At 43.7% G+C, this 7,341-nt stretch overlaps 1 pseudogene; it reads right to left on the bottom strand.

Moving 5' to 3' along the window:
• Positions 1–4,256: 4,256 nt before the first annotated feature.
• On the bottom strand, positions 4,257–5,017 carry LOC102830917 (annotated as a pseudogene).
• Positions 5,018–7,341: the final 2,324 nt, after the last annotated feature.

Genomic DNA, 7,341 nt, shown 5'->3' with positions numbered 1-7,341 from the left:
GAATATCATATGTTTACAGCATTTTAAAGTGAAACAGAATGAGGTAATTTGTGTTTCCCTAATAAGATTCATTGGGAGCATCACTTCAGGAGACGGAGATTGAAGAGCAAATTTTTGTTTTGTAAATTCTGTCTTTAGCTGTTCCACCTCCAGAGAATACATACATTCTGGTCTTCTGAGCACTAGGTTAGAATTTCTTCACTCAGATATTATATTTTTCTTTTAGGCGTATGCAGTAAACTTAATAGAATGATGTTATTTCTAGAAAAGTTTTTGTAAAATTACTTTGGCCATTCTTAATTTTACTCGGAAATAACAAAATTAAAGGTAGTTTTCTCAAGTATTTTCTTTTCCATTATTTTTCTTTTATTGAGATAGTATTGGCAGATGTGTATGGAAACTTCTTAGTTTGTTGTTAAATGCTGTCAAGTGGGTTCTGACTCATAGCTACCTTGTGTAGGGTTTCCAAGGAGTGCCTGGTGAATTTGAACCACTGACCATGTGGTTCAAACCAGCCTTGTGGTTGAATATTTATTCTATAGTGCCACACCAGGACTCTTATAATATGAGGTTGTTATTGCCATTTTGTTGTTAAGTACCTTGAAGTCGGTTCTGACTCAGTGGTTTCTGAGGCGTGGATGGTGAGTTTGAACCACTCGTTGAGTCAGAACTGGCTCAACAACACTTGTTGAGTCAGAACTGGCTCAAGACACTTATAACAACACCACTAATGAAAATCCACTACAGTAGATATACATAAAAGTTAATTTGTAAATTTTATATATATTTATACATGAGGGTGCTTCAAGAATTTCAAGGACAAATGGAATTAAAAGATAATGGAATTTTCCCACAAATTTTTTGAAGCCCCTCATATACACACAAATACATATGAGGGTAAATAAAGTATTGCTACAAAGTTATAGAAAACTTTATTGAACAAAAATATCAAAATGTGAAGTTATTATTTCTTGACATACCCTCCATCTAGGTCCATACATTTCTGAAGGCAGTGTTTCCATCTCTAGCCCTTTTCTGCACCCTGACTTACACCATGGAAAGCAGTAGTGTTGGTATCCTTGAGGGACTCAACTTGTGCACCTATGAAATATTCTCTTGAGTTTGGGGAACAGAAAAGTCTGAAGGGGCAAGATTAGGACTGTTGGGTGGATGGGGTAAGGTTTCCCAATGAAATTCTCATAGGACAGTCCTTGCTACCCTTGAAGAATGAGCAGGTGCACTGTTGTGATGGAAAAAGATTCCTCAGCACAACTTTCCTGGCCTTTTTCTCACCATTGTAGTTTTGCTTTTTTTTTATTTTAAACTTCATAATAAGCTCCTGTGGTTGTCCTTTTTCCTTCAAGAAAATCTGTCAAGATTACGCCCCTGAAATATTAAAGAACAGTCACCATAACCTCCTGGAATGACCTCTTTGCCTTGAATTTAATTGGTCTAGTAGATCTCCTAGGAAGCCACCTAATGAGAGTATTACTTAGGAGAAAACTTGCCTGCAGCCATCCAAACATGCTTTGTTTGGAATAAACCCCTGCATGTATGAACCGGAACCCTAGTAGCAATGCTTTGTGTGTGTGTGTATACATATTTATGTCTTTACACAAATGATAGTGGGCTGTTCTGTACGTTTTACCTTCACACAGCTATATGATAAAGGTCAGTGGCTCAAAACTACCAGCTGCTCCTTAGAAACCCTACACAGGGTTGCTATGAGTCGAAATCAACTCAGCGGCACTTAACACATAATTGATTAAATGGATGCACTGTAATTATCTGTTCATGATCTTTTTTAAAAATGTAACAAATATTTATACATGCGATTAAAGGATAAATACCTAGAAATAGAGTTGTTGGATCAAAGGGTATATTTATAATTTTTATTATTGGTAAATGCTGTCAAGTCGGTACTGACTTGTTATGTGCCTGTGACTGGTACTGACTCATAGCAACCTTATGCACAACAAAACAAAACACTGCCCAGTCCTGTGACAACCTAACAATGATTGCTATGCATGTGCCCATTGCTGCTGCCACTGTGCCAGTACATCTCGTTTGGGGCCTTTCTTTTTTCGCTGACCCTCTACTTTACCAAGCATGATGTCCTTCTCTAGGAATTAGTCCCTCCTGACAATATGTGTGATGTATGAGAGACGAAATGTGGCCATCCTGGCTTCTAATGAGCATTATGGCCATATGTCCAACACACATGTTTGTTCTTTTGGCAGTCCATGGTACTTTTAATATTCTCCAATACCATGATTCAAATGCATCAGTTCTTCTATGGTGTACCTTATTCATTGTCCCAACTTACACATGCATATGAGGCTATTAAACATACCGTGGTTTTGGTCAGGTGCACCTTAATCCTCAAACTGACCTCTTTGATCTTGAACACCTTCAAGAAGTCTTGTTCAGCAAATTTGCCTAATGCAATATGTCGTTTGATTTCTTGACTGCTGCTTCCATGAGTGTTGATGGTTGATCGAGTAAAATGAAGTCTTTGACAACTTCAACCTTTTCTCCAATTCTTGATGTTATTTATTTGGTTCAGTTGTGAGGATTTTTGTTTTCTTTACATTGCGGTGCAACCCATACTGAAGGCTGTGGTCTTTGATCTTCAATATGTATTTTAAATCCTCTTTGCATTCAGCAAGCTTGTATCATCTGCATATTGCAGGTTATTAGTGAGTCTTCCTCCAATCCTGATGCCACATTCTTCATATAATCCAGCTTCTGGAATTATTTGCTCAGTGTACATATTGAATAAGTATGGTGAAAGAATACAACCCTGGTGTACTCCTTCCTAATTTTAAGCCACTCACTGTTTCCTTGTTCTGCTTGAACAACTGCCTCTTGATCTTTGTACAGGTTCCTCATGAGCACAATGAAATGTTCTGAAATACTCATTCTCTGCAACGTTGTCCATATCTTTGTCATGATCCACACAATCAAAGCCTTTGCATAGTAAGTAAAACACAGGTAAACATCTTTCTGGTGTTCTCTGCTTTGAGTCAACATACATCAGCAATGGTATCCCCCGTTCCACGTCCTGGCTTAAACCTCTGGCGGTTCCCTGCCAAAATAGTGGTGCAGCTGTTTTGTTTTTTTCCCTAGAATATCTGCTTATTTTAATATAAAATGTGTTTTACATAATTTACCACTGAGAAAAGTGGATGCCATGTCAAACTTGTAGCCTTGACCCATGGAGTACCACCACGAGCCACGGTACAGTCGAGACCTGGGTCTGAATGCTGGTACTGTCTCCATCTGTAAAATGCTGATGATGAGAAAACCTATGACACAGAGATGCTATGAGGATTAAATGAGAAAATCCCTGTAAATCACAGTGCATAGCACAGAGTAATTGAGTCATTAGTTCCTGGTAAGAGAGGCCTGGCAATGGAGTCAGGAAGCAAGAGCTTAGTCAAAACCCTTGGAGCCACTCAATAAATGGCTCATTTGCTCTGGGTCTTCTCCAGGCAGAGATTCGCACGACTGTGCCAGAAAACTTGGCTCACTTCAGCTAGTTCAGGCCCTTCCCACCCCCATGTGGCTCCTGTGTTGATCGACTTTAGAGAGGCACACGGCCTAGCTACAAGCCCTCTTGCCCATGTTGGTTCCCAGCTAACCAGCGAGATGGGCACTCTAGAGGACGTTCTTGCCGTGAGTCTTGTAGTGCTCAAGAAGGCTGTACCAGCAGGCCTAACACCAATTGCCCTCACCCTCCCGAGGTGGTAACACAGGTGTGGCAACGGAGTCTCTTACCCATGCCTGGGCCTCACCAGGACCCTGAACGCAGTGGCTGTCAGGCGTCCGCTGGTGTTGTGGAGCCATTACTAGCACTCCATGCACTAGGACGGCTCTCAGCCGTGCGGTCCTCTGGTGCTGCGGCTGCACGCCGGGTAGAAGGAGCTGTCCAACTGCACACGCTTCGGTCTGCTGGTGCGTGAGGACATGGAGACTGAGCATACTGCTCCCAGCACTTGAGGCACAGAAAGGCCTCTGGTGCAACATCCTCAGGTTCTGGGAGAGGTCAGAGTTCAGCTGGAAGCCTTTCCCACAGCTGGGGCACCCGTGTGAAAGCCAATGGAGAGCAAGGTGGGCGCTGGGGCCTTAGGTAGGGGCAGGCATAAGGCTGCTCTCCGGTCCTGGGTCTAGCTCTTTCTACTTTGAGGGCACAGGTAAGTGACTGGCACGTAGAGGCAGCCAAGGGAGGCCCTCACTTTACTAAGAAACACAGCTCACCTTCCCTTCCCATGGGGGCTTGTCCTGGGTCCCCTCAGGGCCTTGTTTCCTCCCCCCAGAAGCTCTGGTATCTGGCACTGGCACTGTGGGACTGGTCTGGACATTTGTCTGGAGGCCTCTCCTGGGAAGGAGCCTCCTGATGGGCTCTGTCTTCAGGCTTTTTTCTTGGAGGGCTCTTCTGGTTATTCTCACTCCCGGATCCTCAGCCTCCTGCAATTCTGAAACAGGCTCTTCATGGTCAGCATGGGGGATTATTCATCAATGCCACCCGCAGTTATGCCCCAGGATCTCTCACGTGGCCCAGCTGAGACTCTTCTGGGACTCCATCCACCGGCAGGCACCTCAGGGTGGGGGGTGCCCCCAGGGCTGGCCTCAGTGCCCTTTTGCAGAGACCCTTCTGAATGGAGAGGACTAACCCCTCGGGGACTGGCGCCCCTGCCCCACAGATCCCGGCCGTGAGATCTCACTGCACCACCACCTGCTCAGTGTCAGTCCTCTTCCTGGGGGTCCACCATTGGAACACACTTGAAGATACATATGAAGAGAAGTGTCACCCACAGTCCCCCAACGCGTCTCCCATCTCCGTACCTTCTCAATGGTCGCCATCACGTTTTGATGTTATTTTTGTTCCGGATTCGGGTCTCAGCCCTCACAGTCCGGCGGGCCACGCTGACCGGGCTGGGGCGGAGGCCGGACCGTGATGGGGCTGCCTCTCGCAGGTTCAGGCTTGGCGCCGCTCTCCTGGCCTCCGGTCCCTCTGGGAGTTACGCAGCTGTTTTTTCATTACTTTAGCAAAATTTTACTTCCATACGATATTAATGATATTGTCCTATGATTTCTGCATTCCATTATGTCACCTGTCTTTGGAATAAGCACAAATAATGAATCTCTTCCAATCAATTGGCTAGGGAGCTATCTTCCAAATGTCTTGGCATAGATGAGTGAGTGCTTCCAGTGCTGCATCATTGTCTTGAGAAAGATTTTATAGTGACCCTTTCCTTTATAGCATTTCCAAAGAGCAGCTGATGGGTTTGAACTTGTGGTTCACAGTCTCATGCAGATTGTACAGAACCAATTGCTAAATTGTTCTCCATTATAACTATAATTGTTCACCATTAAGAAATATGCCTATTTGACTATGCCTTCACCAACAATATGTTACACGTTTTGAACTTTGCCAATCTGATAAGTGAAAAGTGATAACTCATTTTGGTTTTAATTTGCAATTTCATTATGAATGAGATTTGTTCTTTAAACATTAAACTTCAAAGATTGCATTTCAAAATAGAAGTAAATTCATATGTTATAATGTGTATTCATCCATATTCTTAATTTTTCATTTGTCAACTCCTTCAGAATCTTAATTGACTATTAGAAACTAACTTCCCAAAGGATTGCCTGGTGTCAGAAGTCCATTTTCTGCTCAACTTTTTCAGAGGCTAGTTGTCATTGGTCTCTTACCATTCCACAGAACTTAGTTTATCTACTTTTCTAGCATGACAGCTTTCTTTATGAAAGACATCCTGAGTAATCTTGAGTAAACCAGTGTTCTGAGCAAGGATTTGTTAGGTGTAGGTAGTGTCTCATGCACATAAAGCTTTGCAGTGTTGTCCTCAAGATTTTTTAAATTGTAGCCCTATTTAGAGACATTCTGAATGTGGTTTAAAATTTTTCCATGATTAACTTTATACCTACTCTTTAGAACATTTCTGTATTATACTGGCATGTCTGTATACCCCTGGGAGCAGGATATCCTTTAGTATACTCTGGGTAAAATCCCATAGAGACTGGAGAGAAAAGCAACATGGTAGTGTAAACAGTTGCCCTCACACACGCATACCCAGCCACATCCCTCTACAACTAAGGCAATGAATAACAAAAATAAAACAGATGGATGTTTCAGAGCTGTGGACACGAGTTGAAGTACTAGAGAACAGATGTGAGACCACAAGCAGGGACAGCAGAAAGGCTGAGATTTGCTGGCTGCTGACATCCTCCCTGCCAGTTTAGCTCATTGCTGTCATTTTAAGATGTGGACAGGCATATCCTGACCCAAGAACCCAGGACAGCATCTACATTGAGGACACACACCAGCTCAGAGTTACTAAACAGCCTTTGTAAGGTCTGACAAAAGTGTGGAGGGTGTCTTCTCAGAGTAGAACTAAAAGACAGTGGCATATTGGCATAATGTGGATTTGAAATCCAGGAACATGCAGTCTTAATAAAGTACAGATAGCTTTGAGAATCCATGAGCAGAGAAGCCCAGGCACGCATTTTTGAGCACAGGGAAGCTAAAACGCTGCAGGTTGAGTCTTGCTGAGACTAGAATTGGGAAGACCCAACCCATAGAAGGGAGTCCTGGTGTGGTGCTGTAGGTTAATGAGCTGGACTGCAAGGTCGGTTTGAGCCACAAAGTGAGTGGTTCAAGCTCACCAGCTATTCCTCAGAAACCCTTTTAAGGGTCGCTGTGAGTCAGAACTGACTCAACAGTACTTAACAACAACCCACAGAATTGCATGGTGACCCATCTGTAGGCCAGGACAAGAAAAGTACATCAAACAGGCAACCCAGCAGGAACCAACTGGCTCTCTACCTAACCACCAGGTACCATGGGAGAGCCTGCTCAGGATCGTCCAGATGGTAAGGACACAAAACACTACCCCTTGGGAAAGCTACATCCCACACTCTCCATAGCAACCCTGTACAGGGTTCCCGAGGCTGTTAATCTTTACAGGAGCAGTAAGCCTCATTTTCTCCTGTGGAACAGCTGGTAGTTTCAAACTGCTGTCCCTGAGATTAGCAGCCCAATTCATACCCACTATGCTACCAGAGCTTCTGCTCCCATAAAGATGTACAGCCTCGGGAACCCTGTACAGGGTCGCTATGAGTCGGAACCGACTCCACGGCACATAACAACAACAACAACAACATGCTACCAGAGCTTGTTGTTGTTAAGTACCATTGAGTGAATTCCGACCCATAGCAACCTGTATAGGGTTTCCAAGGAGAAGCTGGTTAGGTGCCATCAAGTCGGTACCAACTCATAGCAACCCGATACACAACAAAATGAAACACTGCCAA

This window comes from Chrysochloris asiatica, unplaced genomic scaffold (genome assembly GCF_000296735.1).
Source record: "Chrysochloris asiatica unplaced genomic scaffold, ChrAsi1.0 scaffold00239, whole genome shotgun sequence".
Taxonomy (NCBI): domain Eukaryota; kingdom Metazoa; phylum Chordata; class Mammalia; order Afrosoricida; family Chrysochloridae; genus Chrysochloris; species Chrysochloris asiatica.
Note: the sequence above shows the minus strand (reverse complement) of the source record. Positions and strands in the feature narration are given on the sequence as shown.